Genomic DNA, 22395 nt, shown 5'->3' on the forward strand with positions numbered 1-22395 from the left:
GAGTGCATGCCTAGTGTGCACAAGGTCCTGGGTTCAGTCCCCAGTACCTCTATTATAAATAAATAAATAGACTTATTTACCTCCCCACCCCCAGATAGATAAATAAATAAATAAATAAATAAATAAATAAATAAATAAATAAATAAGCAGTGATAGAGGAAGACCTACTCTGATACTTTATTCTGAGAAGAAAGAGAGAATAAAGTGAGTTGATTTAGGATGGTGTACATCAGGTGTTGATAGGGAGAAGCCAGGAAACAACCCCCCAAAAATCTGAGGGTGGGAAACAGCAACCTGAAGGCTTGTCTGTTTACTGCTGAGTCTGAGAGAGAATTCTGAGTCAAGAGTACCTTGAGGGAATGCGGGTCAGAAGCCCATATCTGTGCAGAGGAGGGCCTGGTTCAGAAGCAGCATCAGCAGCCAGAAAAAGCAGGTCAGGGTGCCCTGTGGACCCAGGGAGCGAAGAGTTACACAAATGAGCAGTGGGTTATTGTGTGCAGACTCTCTGCCAAATGGAGACTGGAAATACTCTCCTTACAAACTGACAACAAGCCAGGAAGTTTCCTAAGAAACAGCACGGGATCGGTAACATTTAGCTTAGGCAGCATCACTTCTAAGCAAGGCAATAAAGATCAGCAACTCTGGTAACCATGTGTTCTATTTATTGCCTTTATTAAACATGTCACAACTCTTGGTGAGGATCAGTTTCTTTATCAGTTGTATGGTCTTGCCCTGGAAACAAGAAGAGGCTTCGGAGTTGAGACATGAGCTTAAGAATGTTGGTCTGTTTGCTCCTCCTAGTAACCACTCCTCCTATCCACCTTTCTCCAGGGGGAACTCTCTACCTTTCCTTTCCCCCTCCCCACCTGACCCTGCACCCAGTTGACTGTCCGTATTAAATTCTCATTGGGAAAAATTGAGAAGGAGCCTCTTCCCAGGAATATCAGCCTCTTTTTAAATGGGACTCATGAAGCCTACCCTGTCCTGTTCTCCAGAGAGAATGAACAAGTGAAGACTTGGCACCAGCTGTGGAAACATGACCAACCCGTTGCTTCCAGCGACTTTGAGTTCCAAACCTGTGAGTCTTGGCTTTTTTACTGCCTTTCAGCTTCCTAAACCCATCCAGTTCAGCATTAGGTAATGGCTGTGATGACAGCTGACTCATCTGGGAATGCAGTTTTCCTGGAGGATTCCTCTGCTCAGGTAATCACACCTCAGGAGAAAAAAACTGGTTTATACAAGCTTATACTCCTGGATATTGAAGAATGTCAGCACAGGGTGGGGATTTCTCCTGGCGAGGAGGAGAAAAGGCATCAGACTTCTGGGACCAACATGTGAGACTTCAAGTGAACAGTCTAGGAAATGTGGGCCAGCAGGGTGCCACTGCTTAGAGCCAGAAGCTGAGTGGTATAAAATTGAATGAGAAACCCTCCTTTGCCTTTGATAGCTGGGGACCTTCAAACCAGGTTGCCCTCAAAGGTAAGTTTTGTGAGAGCAGGGACTTCTACTTTTTTATTCACAGTTGTACTCCTGATGGATGGATGGATGGATGGATGGATGGGGATTCACATTCTTTATTCCTCGGTTTTCTGATCTGTTAATGTAGCCTGGGATAACCAAGTCATAGGCTTGTTGGGAAGATTAAACAAGATGGAATATGTACATTACTTCACTGGGACCTGGACCCTAGCGAGCACGCAGTAAATTCTTGCTCCTGGTATCCTTTCTGCCTCTGTCTAGACATCTGGCTGAGGCCATGCTCTCTTTCCTCATCACTTTTTGACCAAAAGCTCTAGGAAAAGATTGGGTGATTTTCAGGCCCTGGGAATAGCACCTACAATAATACAGGTCACCAAGATAAGTTAAACCACATTCTCCAAAATCTTTTCCCCCCTTTTATCTCACTAGATCCTCACAATTATCCTAGTAAGACTTAGGAAAGCAAATGTTTTTCACATTTGACAGGAAGACAGGTTTAGAGAATCCAAGGGCCTTACAATCTGCCCAAGATCTCAGAACTGGTTAGTAGAACTAGATTCCAGGCTATGGGAAAAAAACCATACCGCATGTTTTTCTCCCCATGATACTCAAAAGGGTTAGAGGTCACAGGAAGAAAGAATTCCCTTTCTAGAACAAATTACGTTGAAGCTGTACACAAATTATTCCTATTCATTGATTTCATCTGTTTTATTTCATTGAGGTAGCTCTGTGATTCAAACGATGGCCACGTGGGATGAGCAAAATGAGAACAATATATGACAATGTATCCTCCTTGGAATGAAGAAAGGTAAGTCTCCATCATAGAATGCCAACAAGACTGCAATCAGCTTACTGATAGCTGATTTCTGCAGCCTCATTGCAGGGGAGGGGTGCTGAGTATCGTTAATTTGTCTGAAATATGTGTTTTCTTAAGTAGTATATTCTCATTAAAAAATTTCAATGAAGAAGCTTATCTTAAAAAAAAAAAATCAAAACCTCCCCTCCATATTCATCCTCAACCCTAATCTACAGAGTTAATTTCTTCTGATAGTTTTCTCTGCATGTAGTTAAGATACACACACATATACACATTTTGTGGGGTTTCCTTTTTTTTTAACATTTTTTATTGATTTATAATCATTTTACAATATTGTGTCAAATTCCAGTGTTCAGCACAATTTTTCAGTCATACATGGACATATACACACTCATTGTCACATTTTTTTCTCTGTGAGCTACCATAACGTTTTATGTATATTTCCCTGTGCTATACAGTATAATCTTGTTTATCTATTCTACAATTTTGAAATCCCGGTCTATCCCTTCCCACCCTCCCCCCCACTGGCAACCACAAGTCTGTATTCTCTGTCTATGAGTCTGTTTCTGTCCTGTATTTACGCTTTGTTTTTGTTTGTTTGTTTGTTTTTTAAATTCCACATATGAGCGATCTCATATGGTATTTTTCTTTCTCTTTCTGGCTTACTTCATTTTGAATGACATTCTCCAGGAGCTTCCATGTTGCTGCAAATGGCATTATGTTGTCGGTTTTTATGGCTGAGTAGTATTCCATTGTATAAATATACCACCTCTTCTTTATCCAGTCACCTGTTGATGCACATTTAAGCTGTTTCCATGTCTTGGCTATTGTAAATAGTGCTGCTATGAACATTGGGGTGCAGGTGTCATCCTGAAGTAGGGTTCCTTCTGGATACAAGCCCAGGAGTGGGATTCCTGGGTCATACAGTAAGTCTATTCCTAGTCTTTTGAGGAATCTCCATACCGTTTTCCATAGTGGCTGCACCAAACTGCATTCCCACCAGCAGTGTAGGAGGGTTCCCCTTTCTCCACAGCCTCCCCAGCATTTGTCATTTGTGGATTTTTGAATGACGGCCATTCTGACTGCTGTGAGGTGATAACCTCATTGTAGTTTTGATTTGCATTTCTCTGATAATTAATGATATTGAGCATTTTTTCATGTGCCTTTTGATCATTTGTATGTCTTCCTTGGAGAACTGCTTGTTTAGGTCTTCTGCCCATTTTTGGATTGGGTTGTTTGTTTTTTTCTTATTGAGTCGTATGAGCTGCTTTTATATTCTGGAGATCAAGCCTTTGTCGGTTTCATTTGCAAAAAGTTTCTCCCATTCCGTAGGTTGTCTTCTTGTTTTACTTATGGTTTCCTTTGCTGTGCAGAAGCTTGTAAGTTTCATTAGGTCCCATTTGTTTATTCTTGCTTTTATTTCTACTAGGAGAAAATTTTTGAAATGATGTCAGATAACGTTTTGCCTATGTTTTCCTCTAGGAGGTTTATTGTATCTTGTCTTATGTTTAAGTCTTTGATCCATTTTGAGTTGATTTTTGTATATGGTGTAAGGGAGTGTTCTAGCTTCATTGTTTTACATGCTGCTGTCCAGTTTTCCCAACACCATTTGCTGAAGAGGTGGGGTTTTCTTAATCATAAATGGGATCATACTAAGCATACTCTTCTTCAACTTTCTTTCTACAACTCTGCGGTAATCATGGACATCCTTCCATAACAGCAGAGATCATCTTTATTCTTTTAAATAATTGCACAGTATTGTATAATAAGCCATACCATGGCATTCTCCTATTAATGGACAATTAGATAGCACTCGAGTTTTTCCTATAACCAAAATTAATTCTCCATGTATCTCTGTCCATTTGCATGAGAATTTCTTCAGAATAAGAAGGGCATTGACCAACATTCCTTGAGTCCTTTGCCTTCACATCACGTGGGTAAGAAAAGAGGGTATCTGAGCCATGGGTGTAAAGTCGTTTCACTATTAAAAGAAAAGTAGAGAATTAAGGCTTAAAAAGGGCCAAAGCAGAGTTTTTGGTTTTTGTTTTTGTTTTACAACTAAGTGAGTGTACATTTGTGCCACTCCACATTACATCTGAGAAATTTTCCCTATGTCACCTTCTAAAAAGTCTGTTGAAATACTTGCTTGCAACTTATTACAGGCTGATAATCGGAGAAGATTGCCATTTGCTCTGATTTCTTCTTGTTTGGTTTGTACATATTTATGCTACACATAATCATGCAGAATTAAACAACAAGATAAATTTTAACCTATGAAATTAGCAAAGAATTTTATAGGTAGTAATTTTCAACCCTAGCAGAGATATGGTAAATGATCACCTTCATTTATTCATGGTGGGAGTCAAACTTCATAAAATACCTTTTTACTTATTATTTTTATTAATTTATTTTTAATTGAGCTGTAACTGATATATGACATTATATTTCAGTGATTCAATATTTTCATATATTTCAAAATGACCATCATAGGTGGAGGGTATAGCTCAGTGGTAGAGCACATGCTTCGCATACACAGAGTCCTGGGTTCAATCCCCAGTACCTCCTCTAAAAACAAATAAATGAATAAACCTAATTACCTCCCCCTTCAAAAAAAAAAAAAAACGACCACCATAATAAGTCTAGTTAACACCCATCACCATACATAGTTACAAAATTTTTATTCTTGTGATGAGAACTTTTAAGATCTCTCTTCGTAACTTTCAAATATGCAATACAGTATCATTAACTATAGCTATTTGATATGTGATTAGAACAGACATTCAGTTACCTAGCTTCAAAACCCAGATTCCCTTTAAGCTCCAAACATATTCATATTCTAAGGATAAGATATCAAAAGGCTGTATTTCTTTTATTTGAACCCCTTACCCTTTATCCCACTTAGCTACACAACTACCTGCTTCCAGAGAAGCCGAGTGGATGAAAAAACAAAAATGGCTAGAATCTAGGTGCTCCCAAGAGACTACTCAAAGCAGAGAAACTTTTAATATATCTTCTGACTTTAATGCCTTTTAATCAACTATACTGAGATACAATTCATGCAATAAAATACACCATTTCAAATGAACATTTTGATGAGTTTTGACAAGGGCACACAGTCATGTAACCACAACCACAGTCGAGGTGAAGAGCAGTTCTAATACCATAAAAATTCCCTCTTGCTCCCTTACAGTTGAGTCCTACCCATCCCCTGCCCTAGGCTGTCTTATGTTTTTTGGAACTTTGGGGGTTTTGTTTTGTTTTGTTTTGGGCTTTTTTGACATTTCAGATTTCCCTTATCTTGAATTTCACATAAATAGAATCACGCAGAATTAATCTTTTGAACCTGGCTTCTTTTGCTCAGTCAATGATTTTGGAGATTCATACATGCTGCTCTATCAGTAATTCACATCTTTGTATTGCTGAGTGGTTTTCCGCTATAGAGGTGCACCACACTGTATCCATTCGGTGTTTATGAATAATTGGGCTGCTTCCTATTTGAAGCTGTTATGAATAAAGCTGCATGAACATTTGTGTACAAGTCTTTGTATGGATATACTGTTTTCACTTCTCTTGGATAAATACCTAGGAATGATTCATATGATAAATGTAGAGTTCACTCGATTTTTAAAACTGCCAAAATGTTTTTCAAAGTGTTCGTATGTTTTACTTATCCACTGAGAGTTCCCCACCTCCTTGCCAGGACTCAGTGTTGTCACTCTTTAATTTTGGACTTCAAAGAAGTATGTCCTGGTATCTCATTGTGATTTTAATTTGCATTTCCCTTACAACTAATGATGCTGAGCATCTTTTCATGTGTTTATTGACCATTAATATATCTTCTTTTGTGAAGTATCTGCAAATTCTTTGCCCAATTTTATCAGCTTGTTTGATTTCTTATTATTTAAATTGAGATGTCTTTGTATATTCTGTATACAATCTGTTATTAGATATAAGTATTGCAAATATTTTCTCTCAGCCTATGACTTGTCTTTTCATTTTGGGCAGAACATTTTAATTTGATAAAGTACAATTTATCAAAATTTTCTTTTATGGTTCATGTTCTTTCAGTTTAATCTAAGAAGAAATCTTTGCCTACCTCAACGTTGTGAAGATTTTCTTTTTTGTTCTCTCCTAGAAATTTTATATATTTTAACTTTTACATTTAGGTCTGTGATCCATTTTGTATACAGTATAAAGTAAGAGTATGAATTCACCCATTTTGCATATAGATTACAGTTGAAAATATTATCCTTTCCCTATTGAATCTTGGTGTATTGGTCAAAAATTGGTTGACTATAGATGTAAAACCCTTAAAATGTAAATGTAACCCAAAATTCTATGAGTTCTGTTCCATTGTCCTATGTGTCTATCTTTGTGCAAATACTAAATACTCTCTTGATTTCTATAGCTTTATATTTTTGTAGCTTTATAACAAGTTTTAAAATAGGATAGTTTAAATCTTCAAATTTGTTTGTTTTTTTTCAAAGTTGATTTGGCTATTCAGAGTTCTTCGCATTTCCATTTAAAATTCAGAATCAGTTGGTCAATTACTACCAAAAAAAGATTCTGATGAGATTTTGATACGGATACCAAACCTGTAGATAAGTATGGGGAGAAATGCCATCTTAATATTATTGAATCTTCTAATCCATAAACATGGAATTCCTCTCCATTTATTTAAATCTTTTTCTTATCAACATTTTGTAATTCTCAGTGTTTAGTTCTTGTGCTTCTCTTGATGAGTTTATTCCTAATTATTTTATTCTTTCTGAGGCTTTTGTGAATGGCATTTTTTAAAGATTATTTTCAGATTGCCCTCTACTATAAAATACAATTACTTTTTGTTTAATGACTTTCTACCCTGTAATATTGCTGAGCTCATTTATTAGTTTTAGCAGTTGTGTGTGTGTGTGTGTGTGTGTGTGTGTGTGTGTGTGTGTGTGTGTGTGTGTATGTGTGTGTGTGTGTTTGAGGGGGCTGGGTTTCTCAGTATTTTCTATATATCGGACTATGTCCTCTGCAAATATGTAGACAGTTTTCCTTCTTCCTTTACAATCTGACTGCCTTTAATTAATGAATTAATATTATTTTATTTATTGCATTGACCAGTACATCTAGTAAAATGTTGACTAGAAGAGGATAGCTTTGTCTTGTTTCTGATCTCAGGGGGAAGGAGTCAGTCTTTCACCATTAAGTATATTGTTAGCTGTGAGGTTTTTTGTAGATGTCCTTATTTAAAACAACAAAAACAACAACAACAAAAACTCTTTATATTTTCTATTTCTCTCTTCATTATATTAATGTTCTCTCAAGTCCTTATACATATTTGTAATAGCTTCTTTAAAGTGCTTGCCTGCTAATTCCATTGTCTGTCACTTCTGGGTTTGTTTCTATTTATTTATTTTTTTTCCTCTCTAAGGCTCATATTGTCCTGCTTTTTCACATGTCTAGTAATATTTGACCGGATGCTAGACATTATGAATTTTATATTCTTGATTACTAAATTTTGTTAACGTTCTTAGAAGAGTGTCAGACTGTTCTGACAGCCAGTTAAGCAAATTGAAGATAAGCTTAATCTGGCCGAGGTTAATGTTTCAGTTTTTTAAAGGGCAGGCTTAAAGGAGCCTTTACTCAGAGCTAGTTCAGCCCCCACTTCTAAGGCGTGACTCCTCTGTGGTCTCTGCAGAAGGCCTGGGTGTCCAAGGAAGATTTTATACTCTGGCTAATTGGAATTCCAGATAGGCTCTGGGATGTTCATCTTTCAGCTCCCTAGTAGTTCTTTGCCTAGTTTCATATAATTTTGCCCTACACGTGTACAATTTAGTATTGAGCAAAATACTCCCTGGGACCTCTATGCAATTTTCTGGAGCTATATCTCCATTCAGCTCCTTCCTCTGCAACACTCTGCCCTGTAAGTTCCAACCACCTCAACTTTCCCAACCTCCCATCTCAGTCTTCTCAATTCAGTGACACTGCAGTGTCTTATTTGAGTTTTCCCTCCGTGTACAATGGTCTAGAAATTACCTCCATGCAAAAATCTAGGGTAACCATAGGTCTCATCTCATTCATTTCCCTTCTGTCAGGGATCACAGTTCTGCAACATTTTGTCCAATGTTTGGAAACAATTGTTGCATAATCTGGTCTCAGTTACTCCATCGTTGCCATTGGTAGAAGTCCAATTTTTTTTCTAAATTTTGAAAATTTACTAACTTACCCAAAACTGAAACCTTAGTATAGGCCCATAACTCAGATGTCTCAATTGTCAAGATGAATAAGTTCTGAGACTCTACTGTGCAGCATGGTGACTATAGTTAATAATACTTGAAAACTGAAAATTGATGAGAGTAGAACTTAAGCATTCTCATCACCAAAATGAAAAAAGAGTTAACTATGTAAGGTGATAGATATGTTAATTATCTTGCTCTTGGAAAACATTCCATAATGTAGAGGTATATCAAATCATCATGTTCTAAATGTTGAATATATATAATTATATTTGTCAGTTATTCCTCAATAAAGTTTGACACATAAGTAAATAAAACTTGATAATTATCAAGATTTTGCCTTCCATTCTATAGTGTGCTGAATGGTGGCCCTCCAGAAGATATGCCCACATTCTAATCCCTGGAACCTGTGGCTGATACTGCCTTATCTGGTGAAAGAGTGAATATTACCGCGTATGGCAAAAGATGTGATCAAGAATATTGAGAGGAGGTGCTTATCCCGAATTACCCAGGTGGATTCTAAATGCAATTGCATGTATCCTTACAGGACAAAGATACAGGCAGTTTTGACACAGAAGTGGGGAGGCAATATAACCAAGGGGGCAGAGATTGGAGTGCAACAGCCACAAGCCCAGGAAAACCTGGAGTCGACGGAAGCTGGAAGGGGCAAGGGATGCCTTCTCCTGTGGAGCCTCTGGAGGGAATACTGCTTTTCCCAACACCTTGATTTTGGATTTTCAGCCTCCAAAACTGAAGACTACATCTCTGTTATTTTAAGCCATCAAGTTTGTGGTAATTTGTTATGGCAGCCACAGGAAACTAATGCACATTCCTTTTACTTTATTTTTTTTTTTTTTCTTCCCTTACTGAAGTATTTTAAAGCAAATCTCAGCCCAAATGTTATCATTTGACTTTTTCTTTTCTCCCCCCTCCCCCATTTCCTGTAAATAGGAGTGCACCTCTGGAGGCCTACTTAGAGTCAAGTTTGCATTATTGGCTAGAAACTTCCTACGTGGCGCTCCGGGCCTCATACTGCATCACATTAGCCAACACACAGTATCTGATTGTTCCTTAATGTGTTTTTAATGAGGCCCAATTTTTCAAATAACTTACACAATCCCTGCTTAAAGACAATTTCCAAACTAATTTTAAACCCACATTTAAAATGTGTCTTCCAATCCAGGCGTAAAGAGTGTTGCAAATAATATTTGATCTGAAAATATTCTAATATTTTACTCTTCCCACTCACACTTAGCCAAGTTGTCCCCAGCCTCTCTTGCTTCTAACTCTAGATCAAATGCCTCTAAGCTTCTGTCTCTAGCTGTCACTAAATAAATACCCATGCCACAGTCCCCCAGAATGATCAAACAAAACAGGAATAAAATAGACAATTATCAAATAACCAGTTTTCCAAGAGGCCCACATTATGCAATTTTCCAGTGTGGATCTTCACTTCTCCTCAATTGCATTGTAAGGAAACCATATTTATTTTTTCTGTTCACTGTCTCTCTCATCAGCACTTCACTTTTTTCTTCAAAGTTCCCTGACCTCCCCCTGGAAACTCAACCATCCAAGAGTTTCTTTTTTCTCTGTCTTTTGCCCCAGAATGCTTCCCTGCAAACCACCAACCTAATAGAGGGCTACTGGGCTCCCAGTTTGTCCCCTGGTCCAATACCTAAGGAATGGGTATTATTATTTCAAAATAAGCGTCCTTTGTGTAACAAGGAAAGTGTTCTGGACTGAGTCAAAGGGCCCACATTCAACCCCTGGCTCTGGCTCTTTATGTCTGAAATCCTTTTAAGGGAAGTTAAAATGATGAAGGAATAGAGTCTCCCACCCTGAGAGATGAGCCTGTGTAGACATTTATCCAGCAAAGAATTATATTGACTCACATAGAAAGTTACTCAAATTTCAATTCTTGTCTAATTTGTGTGATTAGGTCACCTTGATTTTGTGTTATTGTGCCTTTTACAGCTCTCTTAACTATTCTTTTTTTCTTTTTAATTGTAGTAAAATACTCATCATAAAATTTACCATTTTAACTGTTTTTTAAAAAGTGTATGGTTAAGTGGCATTAAGTACATTCACATTGTTGTGTTTCCATCACCACCAACCATCCAAAGAACTCTTTTGATACTGAAAAACTTAAACTCCATACACATTAAACAATAACACCACACTTTCCCTTTCCCCCAGCCCCTGGCAACCACCATCTTACTCTCTGTCTCTATGAATCTGACTACTCTAAGTACCTCATATAATTGGAATCATATACAGTACTTTCTTGTCTTTTTGCAACCAGCTTCACTAACCTCACTAACCTCAAGGTCTATCCCTGCTGTAGCATGTGTCTGAATTTCCTTCCTCTTAAAGTATGAATAATATTCCATTGTGCATATTTACAGCACATTTTATTTTACCAATGGACATGGGTTGCTTTTGCCTTTTGTCTATTGCAAAAAATTCTTCTATGAACATGGGTGTAACACTGGCTATTCTTCCTTTTAATAAAGAGATGGGGAGGCTCAGACCTGTTGTAGGCTCCTAAGCATCTAGCTAAAATTTAATAACATTTAAGAGCATTGTCTTATTTTTACAGTTTTATTTTTATGGCAAGTATGCTGGTTTACAAGGACTGCCGTAACAAAGGACCATGAGCTGGGTGACTTTAAAAAAATGTTATTACCTTATAGTTTGGGGGACTAGAAGTCCAAAATCAAGGTGTTGGCAGGGCCATGCTCCCTCTGGGACTCTGGATAGAAGCCTTCTTGCCTCTTCCTAGCTTCCTGTGGTGACCAGCTATCCTTGACGTTCCCTGGTTTGCAGCTGCCTTCGTCATCATGTGGCCACCTTCGCATCGTCTTCCTTTTGTGCATCTCTGTGTGTGTCCAAATTCCCCCTTTTTATAAGGACATAAGTCAGACTGGATTAGGATCTGCTCTAATAACTCCATTTTAACTTGATTATCTCTATAATGACTCTATTTCCAAATAATGTCATATTTGGGGGTGATGGGAACTAGAATTTCAATATATCTTTATGTGGGGACTTAATTCAACCCCATAAAAGCAGAGAAAACTGGTTTTCCATTTGCATGGTTACAGAGCAGTAAAATCTAAATCCCTTAGCGACTAAATATGTATACATTATTGACTCAAAATGAACAGGCTCTTCTTTAACAAGCAGAAATTGCATAAGATTCCTTTTCTCCTTGAATTTCCATTTTCTATTTAGCTCCCCCCACAAAATTATAACCTAATGCTGTGGTTCTCAACTGCAGGTGATTTTTGCCCCTCAGGGGACTTTTGGCAATATCTAGACACATTTTGCATTGTCATAACTTGGGAGGGGGGTGGGTGTGCTACTGGTATATGGTTGATAGAGGTCAGCAAGGCTCCTAATTATTCTGAAGAACACAGGAAAGCTCTCCCCCAAACAATAACAGAGAATTAACTGTCCCATAATGTATTGTGGTTAAGAAACCCTGACCCCACGTAATATATTCTTAAGCCTGAAGGTTTTTATCTACCTACTGCAATAAAAATATGCTTTTAAGAATACAAATTCATATTTGCTATAGACTGAATATTTTTATCACCTCAAAATTCATATGTTGAAATCCTAACTTCCAGTGTGATGGTATTACAGGGGGAAGCCTTTGGAAAATGATTAGGTCATGAGAGTGGAGCCTCATGTTCTTATAAAAGAGACTTCAGAGGGATACCTCACCCCTTCCACCAGCTAAGGACACAGCAAGAAGATGGCCATATAGGAACCAAGAAGTGGGTCTTCCCCAGACTCCAAATCTGCCAGCACATTGATCTTGGACTTCCCAGCCTCCAGAACTGTGGGAAACAAAATCCTGCTGTTTGTAAGCCTTCTAGTCTAAGGTATTTTGATATAGCAGCCTGAATAGACTCAGGCAATTTTCATTACCCATGACCATAAAGTTCTAGGTGTTAAATTTTTTTCTCAATTAATTTATAATTATATCATTATATCAGTATACATTAAACAAAAAACTTTAATGTATTTAAAATCATGATGAATTTCAAACTTAAAAAGAAAAGCTGTGGGGGCGAGGGGTGGGAAGGGACAGATTGGGATTTCAAAATGTAGAATAGATAAACAAGATTATAATGTATAGCACAGGGAAATATATATAAGATCTTATGGTAGCTCACAGAGAAAAAAAACTTGAAAATGAACATATACATGTTCATGTATAACTAAAAAATTGTGCTCTTCACTGGAATTTGACACAACATTGTAAAATGATTATAACTCAATAAAAAATGTTTAAAAAAAAAGAAAGAAAAGCTGCACTGAAAACACACATCTTAATAAGATGAATATAGCTGATAATTTTTTAAGTTAACTGATGCATTCATGGATGAAAATTACTTACCAGTTGAATGAGACAGATTTAGCTTCAACTCCATTTCTATTTTTCATTTTTATAGATGTCAGCTCTGAAAAACCTTGTTGATGTAAATGGTTGAGAATGGGAGCTACATTAGAGCAACATCAATCTTTGGATTCATTTGAGTTCTATCCCCAAATCCACAGAGTGATCTTTCCTCGTATATTATCTTACTGATCAATAGGGCCTTTCTTCAATCTGACAAAATCAAAAATTGAGAAACTCCTGCTTTGCAAAAGGACTTGTTACCCAGTCAGCACCTAAGCTGATCTTTCAAACTGTCTGTTTGGACCTGAGATTTTTATCCTCCGGGGTGAGGCCACACAGTAAGAACAGGATGGGGGGTGGGGGGAGGAAGGAGCACATGCTCAGGCAGAGCTGCCAGAAAGAGGACCAGTGGAAACTGATCTGAAAATCAATTGCCTTAAAACTATCCTTGCCTGGTTCCTTTTGTAAAGTCTTCATTCCCCACTTTGAAGATCACCATTATAAATTTTTTTTTTATGAAATGCTGATGTAAAACACAAACAAAAAATAAGTTGATTTAAGAATCTATCTTAATCAAGAAATAAAGCAGCAGTACATGTGGCACAAGTGTTGATGGTGGGGAAATGACTGAAGCATTGGGAATCCTTACATGGCTGATAAAGCACTAGCTTTGACACCAAACACACACAGATTTGATTTTTAGGGACCTTGCTTGCACAAGTCACTTTACCACTCTGAGCCTCAGTTTCTTCATCTGTCAAATGGCAATAATACTTGTTTCACAGTGTATTTCTAAGAGTTATATAAAATAATTGATAGACAATTGCTTCTGCAGACTAGAAAAGAAAGTTATAAAGCCTTGATGAAAGTGACAGAAGGGTGTGTCCTCCCATCCCCACCCTCAGCATTAACTGAATGAATGGCAGACATCTCAGCAGAGGAATATCTTCCCTTGGGCCTAAGTCCTGGGCTGAATAATACAGATTCAAGAGTTTGATTCTGTCAAAATCCTATAAGTGAGCATTACACAGGACTAAACGATTTTAATCACCCCCATTTATCTAGTATCATCTCTTCCTGGCTCAATTTACGCCAACAAAACTGAAGAGAGGCACACTGCTCTTCACACCATCGCGTGTCTATGCAATGGAATATTACTCAACGATAAAAAGAATGAACTGTTGGCATTGCTATAGCAGGGATGCATCTCAAACCTGAGAGGTTTTATACTAGCTTTTTCTTCTACCTGGAACACTCTTTCTCCAGGTAGCACATGACCTGCTTCTATATCTCTTTCAAGTCTTTGCTCAAATATCATCTTCCTTATGGAGACTTACCTGACCTCTCTGTCCAAATGATCAATCAGTTTCTCCACCTTCCACCCTTGCCATATATATATCTGTAGCATTTATCATTTGACATACTATTTCACTGGTTAATATACGTCTGATTCCATTATATTTTGCCCTCTGCAAAAGCATATATTTTTATAATTTTTAACTGCTGTATCTCCAAATCCTGCTCTAGTTTCAGGCACATGGTAGATATTCAGTAAATACTTGTTGAATAAACAAATAGACTAGGTGAATTATGTTGATTGATTTCCATTGTTAAGCCAAACTTGCATTTCTGGGATGAACTCACTTTGGACATGATGTATTGTCCTTTTTGTCTATTGTTGGCTTTGACTCAGTAACATTTTATTTAGAATTTCTGCATCTAACTTCACAAGGAACTGGAACTCTCATACACTGTTGATGAGAATATGAAATAGTAGAACAGTTTTGGAAAACACCTATCATATGGCCCAGCCATTCTACTACCATGTGTGAAGCAAGAGAAATGAAGTCATTTGATGGTACAAATACTTGTACACAAATGTTTTGTAGCAGCTTTACTTTAATTGTGAAAAATTGAAAACAAACTGTCGCAGCGAGTGTGGCATGCCGTGATCGTATAGTGGTTAGTACTCTGCGCTGTGAAAACAAACCAAATGTCCATCAGTAGGTAAATAGCTAAACAAACCATCGCGTGTCTATGCAATGGAATATTACTCAACAATAAAAAGAATGAACTGTTGGCATTGCTATAGCAGGGATGCATCTCAAATAACAATTCCCAACTAAATAAGTCAGATGAGACAAGAATACATACTAAATGTTTCCATTATATCAAGTATTACAATGGGTAAACTAATCTATAGTGTTAGAAAGTAAATTAGTAGTAGTGTATGGACAGGCTGTAAGAGGCATAGGAGAGATGGATTACAAAGAGGTCCAGGTTAACTTTTAGATATGATGGAAATGTTCATCATCTGTATGTACAGTTGTGGAGACATGTCAACGCTTACCAAATTATACACTTTAAATAAGTGTATCTTACTGTCTGTCAGTTATACCTCAATAAAGCTATGTTTAAAAAAGAAAAAAAGTTAAAAAAAAAGTTTGATTCTGGTATTAGAAAAATTAATTGATCCAACAGTTAAATCTATAGCATCTTTTTTTTTTTTTTTGGTAGGAGGGATGGTAATTAGGTTGGTTTGTTTGTTTGTTTATTCATTCATTTTAATGGAGGTGTTGGCGACTGAACAAGGATCTCGTACATGCTAGGCACACACTCTATCACTGAGCCAAACCCTCTCCCTAAATCTATAGCATCTTATTAGCATTTATTTATTCCCTTGCTAAACATAACAATCGTGTCCTAAACCATAAAGCTGCAGCCAGTACTAAGGTTGCTCCCTGCCCTAGAATGCTGGGAAACCGCAGGGGAGAACTACCTCATGAGTAAGTCCGTGCCTGGGAAGCTCACTCCTCTGTCTGCCTCACTATGTATCCGCTTTTGGATGACGACTGCTCTGTTCCATGCCAAGTGTCTTAGCTCATAATCGCCACACACATTTGAGGTTATTATTTGATGTTTCTGGTATTATTAAACACGTAATATACAAACTTGCTCCTCGTGGACTGAAGGCCAAGAGAAAAATGTCTCCAATGACAAATAGTCTTGGAGTTCAAAAGCTTTGTGCAAATTAAAAGAGCAGAATGGCTGAACGAGTCAACATAAAAATGAATGATTGTACTCATCAGGTTCTAGAAAAATCAGCAGAGAGCTACCAAACAGGATATAATTAAGGATTTTTAGAGCATCTAAATCAAGGATATATGGAGACCATAAAACATTTGGATGGTTTGTGTACTTCTTTCTTTTGTTACAGTGTTCTCATATAAAAAATGGGATTTTTAAAAAATATTATGCTATGAGGCAACAGATAGCAACAGATCTGATATTTTATCCCATATAAAATTTTACCCCCCTAACAGTATTGCAGCTATGAAGCTATGTGATAAAATAACCCTAAAATGCTGTTTTTAAGAATTTGTTTTTATGTCACATTTTATAACAAAATATAAAATGGAAACATTTTACTTAATCTCATTATGCTTTCTTTGCTCCTTGTAAAATCTGATGATTTAATTTCCCACTCTTATTATTCTTCCTGTTATAAAGATTTTAAAATGCAATAAATTAAATTTATATCATTTCTTACAGTATTCAGCTGTTCAGGAGACATCGTTTTGCTGTCTCTTTTAATCCAAGCACACATTGTCTGCGTTGAGTACTTGTGGCTATTCAGTCAAAATATGTTCTAATTTTAAAAGTGTTCTGAGATCAAATAAGCTTTGTAAAGATTAAACATTTAAAACCTGCTAGTGTTCAAAAGAATCGGTTAGCTATGCAATGACAGAAAAATAACCATGATCTATTGTCTACTGAAAAATTACAAAATAACATCAGTAATAATTTTGTTGTTTAAAGGCTTTTTATATGTATACCAAAAAGTCAGCAAATATCCTCCAAATTGTTAGCAATGATGACCTGGGGAATTTTATTTTTAATAACAATCAACTGGGAATGTAGTTTTAGCAGCAGCAAAAACTTAAGTCAATTTTGATCGTTACTTTCAACAGTGGAGTCTCCACCCCATCAATGTATTTGAAATTTGCCTGGTTTAGTCATGAAGGGATTGGAAAGCACCTCCTCCAAACTCCCTGAATCCAGGAGCTGCCCTCCACCACCTCCCAGAGCCCCGCCCCGGGTCTAAGTGTCAAGACACGCGAGGTGCATTCAGTTAGCACTTCCCGAGCGGCTGCTGTGCGCTGAAACTGAAGGGCTGTGCAGGGCCGCGGAGCCAGCCACTCAGAGGAGAATCGCAGCCTCAGCTGACTCAGGATGAGCTCTCTGTGTTCTGATTTGCTTATTTCCCTGCCTTAGACTCGGTCTCTCTGTCACACTGTTTCTGCTCTGTAAAATTGTTCTGTTCCCCAGTTCCGTTCTACAGACTCTTTATCTCTTGGTCAAGTTATCTCCCAAGCTTGTCTGATCACAAGAATCAGCAGAGATGTTTGCTAAAAATTAGGTTCCAAACCTCTACCCAGACCTGCTCACTTAGAACCTCTGAGGTACTTTTAAAGTCACCTGGTGAATCTTAGGATCAGGTAAATTTGAAAAACATTGCCTTAGTTAAGTGAGTATCTAACAGAGTCGTAAAGTTTTATAACCAGATGCATCCTAGAGATATTATAGGCCAGTGGCTCTAAACTCTAGCATTCATCAGAATCACCTGGAGCATTTGCTAAACTACAATTGTGGGGCTCACACTCACTTTCTGAGGCAGTAAATTTGGGGTGGGATTGAAGAATTTGCCTTTCTAACAAGTTCTCATATGATGCCACTGCTGGTCTGAGGATGACACTTTGAGAACCACTGCTCTAGTCCAGTTGCTTTCAACTTTCTTTTAAGCACAAGTCACAATAGGAGATACATTTTACATCAAAATGCAGGATTCACGCATGTATTCATCTGAAAAGTTTCATAGAACAATACTTAATTCTTACTAAGAGCAATGCACTCTGATATTTTATACTTTATTTCACTTCTTTAAAATTCCCTAAATGGGTTGCACAACCCAACAACAGGTTGCAACCAGCAATTTGAAAAAACTCTGAAAGTCGCCTAATCTTGGAAAGGTATTTATCTGTAATCTCCACACTTTTTTAAGCATATGCCATTAAGAGTGAAACATTTTTGAGCATGCACTCCCAAATTTTGTACAATTATAAATTATATACTTGTACGCTGTTGATCCATATATCAAATATTAGTAAAGCTTCATATCGTTTCTTACATTCCAGGTGGAAAAAATGTAAATAAAGGTTCTAACATTTCTACCAGCTCCCTCATGGATCATCTTTGCACACGCTCCACCTTTGAGACAGACACCAGAGACATTGAAGGAGAAGCCCCAGGTCACACAGCTGACCTCCGGTGAGGCAATTTTGGTTTTGTTTAAAAGCTCTTAAAGTAAGTAGATACTTATTAAATTACAAAATTAAATTTTTTGCTCCATTTTTTAAATCCCCAAGTGATACAGAAAAAAATATGAATACTGTTACATTTTTGTCAAAAGTCTACCGATATTCCTATGATGTAATTTCACAGAAGCCTCAGAATGGTGGTGATTCACGGTACCTACGAGATGGGCTTTTCTCGAACAGTGAAACCGGTTCCAACACCCCCATTACTTTCTGATTACAGTGACAACCCTGCCAGACGGTCTGCACAGCGAGACCTCGTGGGGAAGTTCTGCCCCTAATTTTATTGTGTCCAGTTCCTGGTAAATAAAGAGAAGTAAGCTGCAGACACAGGACCATTTCCCCCTCTTTGTGGTGAGCGATAGTGACTGAAATTTTGGATCCCTCAAGAGGCAGGAAATAGGGTCTGCTGTTCCCCAGAGGGAAGTTTTGTCTCTGTTCCCATCACAGAACATCTTCACAAGGTTCTGATTAGACAGTATGCGTGTGACCCTCTTTGGCTCACTCACTCTCTTTCTCTCTCTCTCTCTCTCTCTCTCTCTCTCACACACACACAAACACACACACACACACACACACACACGTAGACAATAGGTTTGATTGGCAGCAAGTTTCAGAACAATTATATGGCCACTAGAATGATTATAACTTCCAAATAATATGAAATGAGAAAGCTCCAACTTAAAAAAAAAAAAAAAAGACATAAGCCTACCTGACTGCTTCTGCAAGTTAAATACCTCGACCCCAAAGACAGCACTTCTAAAATTACAAAGAGGGAACTTAAAAATGCAAGTGATTTCCTTACTTGGGATGGGAAAATCTTTCAAGTTGGATGGAAAAAGAAATATTCATTTTAAAATTAAACTTCAAAGTTTGCAAATAAAAGCAGACCCAGTTCCTAGTTCAGAAAGGGGGATGCCTGGGGGCTTATCAGCCTTTGAAAGAGCTCTGTGGGGTTGCTGACCCGGATACCCTTGGTGCACAGGGAGGAGAAGAAGGAGCAAAACGGTGCTGGCCCCGAGACAGACAATCAGACTTGGCTCCCTCTCCATGCTTCTAGCTCACACTCCAGCCCAACCTTCAACCGCGGCTGTTTCACTCTGTGTAGGCCTGTCTGTGTCTGCTTTCTTTTCTTCCTCTTTTTTTGTTTTTTTTTTGCTGCTGTTTTTCTCTATTTCATCTCACTCACCCTCTCACTGGCCATGAGGTAGCACAAAACTGTATTTATTTTTGTTAAACTCATTTAAAACATACAGGTTTCCCAACTGTAGTTGTAAAAGCCATTGGTTTGAATGTACTAGGTTCTCTTGGAAAAATCGTGTTTCTTTTAAATTTGCATGTGGCCTCTGATCTGTAGTTTTATTCCTTAGGAGGTCAGTGGCTCACTCACAAGAGGGGAAAAAAAAAAAATCCTTGCCCCTGAGTTAGCTTAAGGAATCGCTCAAATTCGGTCTAAAGCCAACACAGGGAATGCCTTCATTAGCTTTGTGTTGTCTCCACCTGGTGGTTGAAAATCAGAACACAAGCCCTTAATAGAACTGGAAAAAATTACTCATTTCGGTTCCTCCCTGCAAATACAGAATCCACAAATAATGAGAATTGACTGTGTTTCTTTAATGTCAGTCTCCCTGCTGAACTGTAAGCTGCATGAGGGCAGGAACTGTGGCTTGTTCACTGCTATTTCCTCAGGGCATAGGCTTTATCTATAGTAAATAATAAATAAATAAAAACCAGTACATAAAATGAATAAAAACCAAGATGTGAAAAGCACTTTATGTAGTTTCATTTCCATTGCCTTTACTTGCCCTCCTATTGTTCTTGTTCTTTTAATACACTATAATTATACTTTTCATATATTCTTCTTTATTCATATTTTAATATTAAAGAGAAATCTAAATGAATCCTACAACCAGATGGCATCCTGTGTTCACCGTCATCCAGGAGGCATCTATGATACGGTTGCCATCACCTGTGCCTTCATGTACTTGGTTGTGGCTGTCCATATTCTCTTTTGTTGAGTTGTGTGCATGGTCCTGTTGGATGTGTTCAGCTTTATTGCCCTTTAAAATATCTTCAAAAATGTTTACACTCTGATTCAATATTGAAACAAAAAGACACCATTTACAAAGAAAGCCTTAGTAGCAAAGGTGTGGTAGTTAAGTTTGATATTTGTAAAGCAAATATATGTTGAAGGAATTACTGCAACTCTATGCTTTTTTTGCAAAGCGGCAAGCAAGTACTTTATGAGACCTAAGACAAGAAGTCAGGAGTAGGTGACGAGGAGCTGCATTTAGTTAAGGAAATATATGTGCAAAAGATTGCCTGTCACCTTGCTACTCAGCGAGTGGTGTGCAACCAGCAGCAGCTTCTGGGAGCTTATTAGAACTGTAGAATTTTAGCCTGATCCCAGACCTTCTGAATCAGAATCTACAGTTTAACAAGACTCCCACGTGATTCATGTGCCCAGTCAAGTTTGAGCAGCACTGCCATTACGTGCCAAGAACATGCACCTGAGTGCATCTGGAGAGCTTGCCAAATCCTTCAAAACAGATGAAACAATTATCAGACATGAGAGATTAATGTGACCAATTATTGTGTAAGGACTTCAGCTGAGACCCTGTGTCATAGTTTAAGTGGCAGCATTCTTTTTTCTTCTTAGTGATACATAATATATTGGCTCTTCCTACAATTAGTGGCATCTTAGACTTGATACAGCAGTATCGGTTCAAGACATTTCTTTGGCTCTAACTTATCATAGTCACGTGTATGGAGACCCAAGAGGGGAGAATTTGTCACAATTTACAGTCATTCAAGCAGCAAGCTCTCAAGTCAATAATGGTTTTCAGTTTCAGCTCTTGGGAAAGCCCAGACTAAAGCGTCAGTGAAGCAGAGAGAGAGGGACAAAGGGCTCTTCTTTGGGGAGAAGGAAAGTAATAAGCCACGTCTTCACAGGTGATCGAAGTGCATGAAAAAAATCCTACACTGTCCGCGGACTGATTGGGGATTCGAAAGGAAGGGAGACAGACGAGAAATAACGTGCAAGAATACTCTTCATTTTGAGAGGTAAATTGCCTTTACATCTTTCTGTTAAAAATGCTTGATATTCTTCATTCTTCAGCATACTGGTCCACAATAGGGACAGTAAGTAAAAATGAATAGAATCGGGGAGAAATGCAACAATTTGTTCAATATTCACAACATTGATTGTTTTTCTTAAGCATCTCTAGGGTTTCTTTTTGTTTATTGAAGTATAGTCGATTCACAATGTTGTATGAATTTCTGGCGTGCAGCTTAGTGATTCAATTACACATATACATATTCCTTTTCATTTCTTTTTCATTATAAGCTATTACAAGGTATTGAATACAGTTCCCTGTGCTATACAGTAGGACCTTGTTGTTGCATCTCTGAGTTTTTATAGGCTCATACATAAGTAAATGCCAAATGTATGCCAATATACTCATTTCAAGCCATTAGATATGTTACCTGATATTACAGAGGCTAACTTAAACCCATGGGCTCTGGAACTACCAGGGTTCAGAGCCCAGCACCAGCACTTTCTCACAGAGTGACTTGGGGAAAGATAATTAACTTCTGGGACCCAGTTTCCCCATTTGAAAATAGGAAAAACAAAAGCTGCTATAAAGACAAAATAAGTAAAGCCTTGGGAATAGTGTCATAGTATGTGGCCAATAACTATGAGACGTGGTTCTGATATTAATACCATTATCATTGCACTTTAATTCTCAAAGTGTAGCCCATAGACCAGCAGCACTGATTTGTTAGATATGTGAGTTCTCTGAGCCCAGCTCCAACCTACCGAAGCAGAAACCCTAGGAGGCATGCCTGCAGTCATTAGTTTCAACATGCTCTTCAGGTGATTTTATGCGGGCTACAGTTTGAGAACACCTGCCGCAGGCGAACAGCCCTGTGGTGGTGGTGACCTAAAGTCTGGGTTCCTGACTCTTAAGCTCTTTAGCTGTTAAGGAAAGAGCCAGTGGAGGCACCGAGTCGATTTGTAATCTTTGGCAGGCCCACTCTGAAGGCTTGATAACGCTGTACTTAAATTGGAATGAGCAGGTCGCAGTA

At 37.9% G+C, this 22395-nt stretch overlaps 1 long non-coding RNA gene across 1 annotated transcript; it reads left to right on the forward strand.

The window, feature by feature from the left end:
* The first annotated feature begins 538 nt into the window (after positions 1–538).
* LOC116152312 (uncharacterized) lies at positions 539–21345 on the forward strand. Its single transcript, XR_004135905.2, has 6 exons — positions 539–1078; positions 2205–2287; positions 8875–9032; positions 12169–12410; positions 18127–18259; positions 21259–21345. It is a non-coding gene; the product is annotated as an uncharacterized LOC116152312 (long non-coding RNA).
* The last annotated feature ends 1050 nt before the right edge of the window (positions 21346–22395 follow it).

Source organism: Camelus dromedarius, chromosome 2 (assembly GCF_036321535.1).
Source record: "Camelus dromedarius isolate mCamDro1 chromosome 2, mCamDro1.pat, whole genome shotgun sequence".
Classification (NCBI taxonomy): Eukaryota; Metazoa; Chordata; class Mammalia; order Artiodactyla; family Camelidae; genus Camelus; species Camelus dromedarius.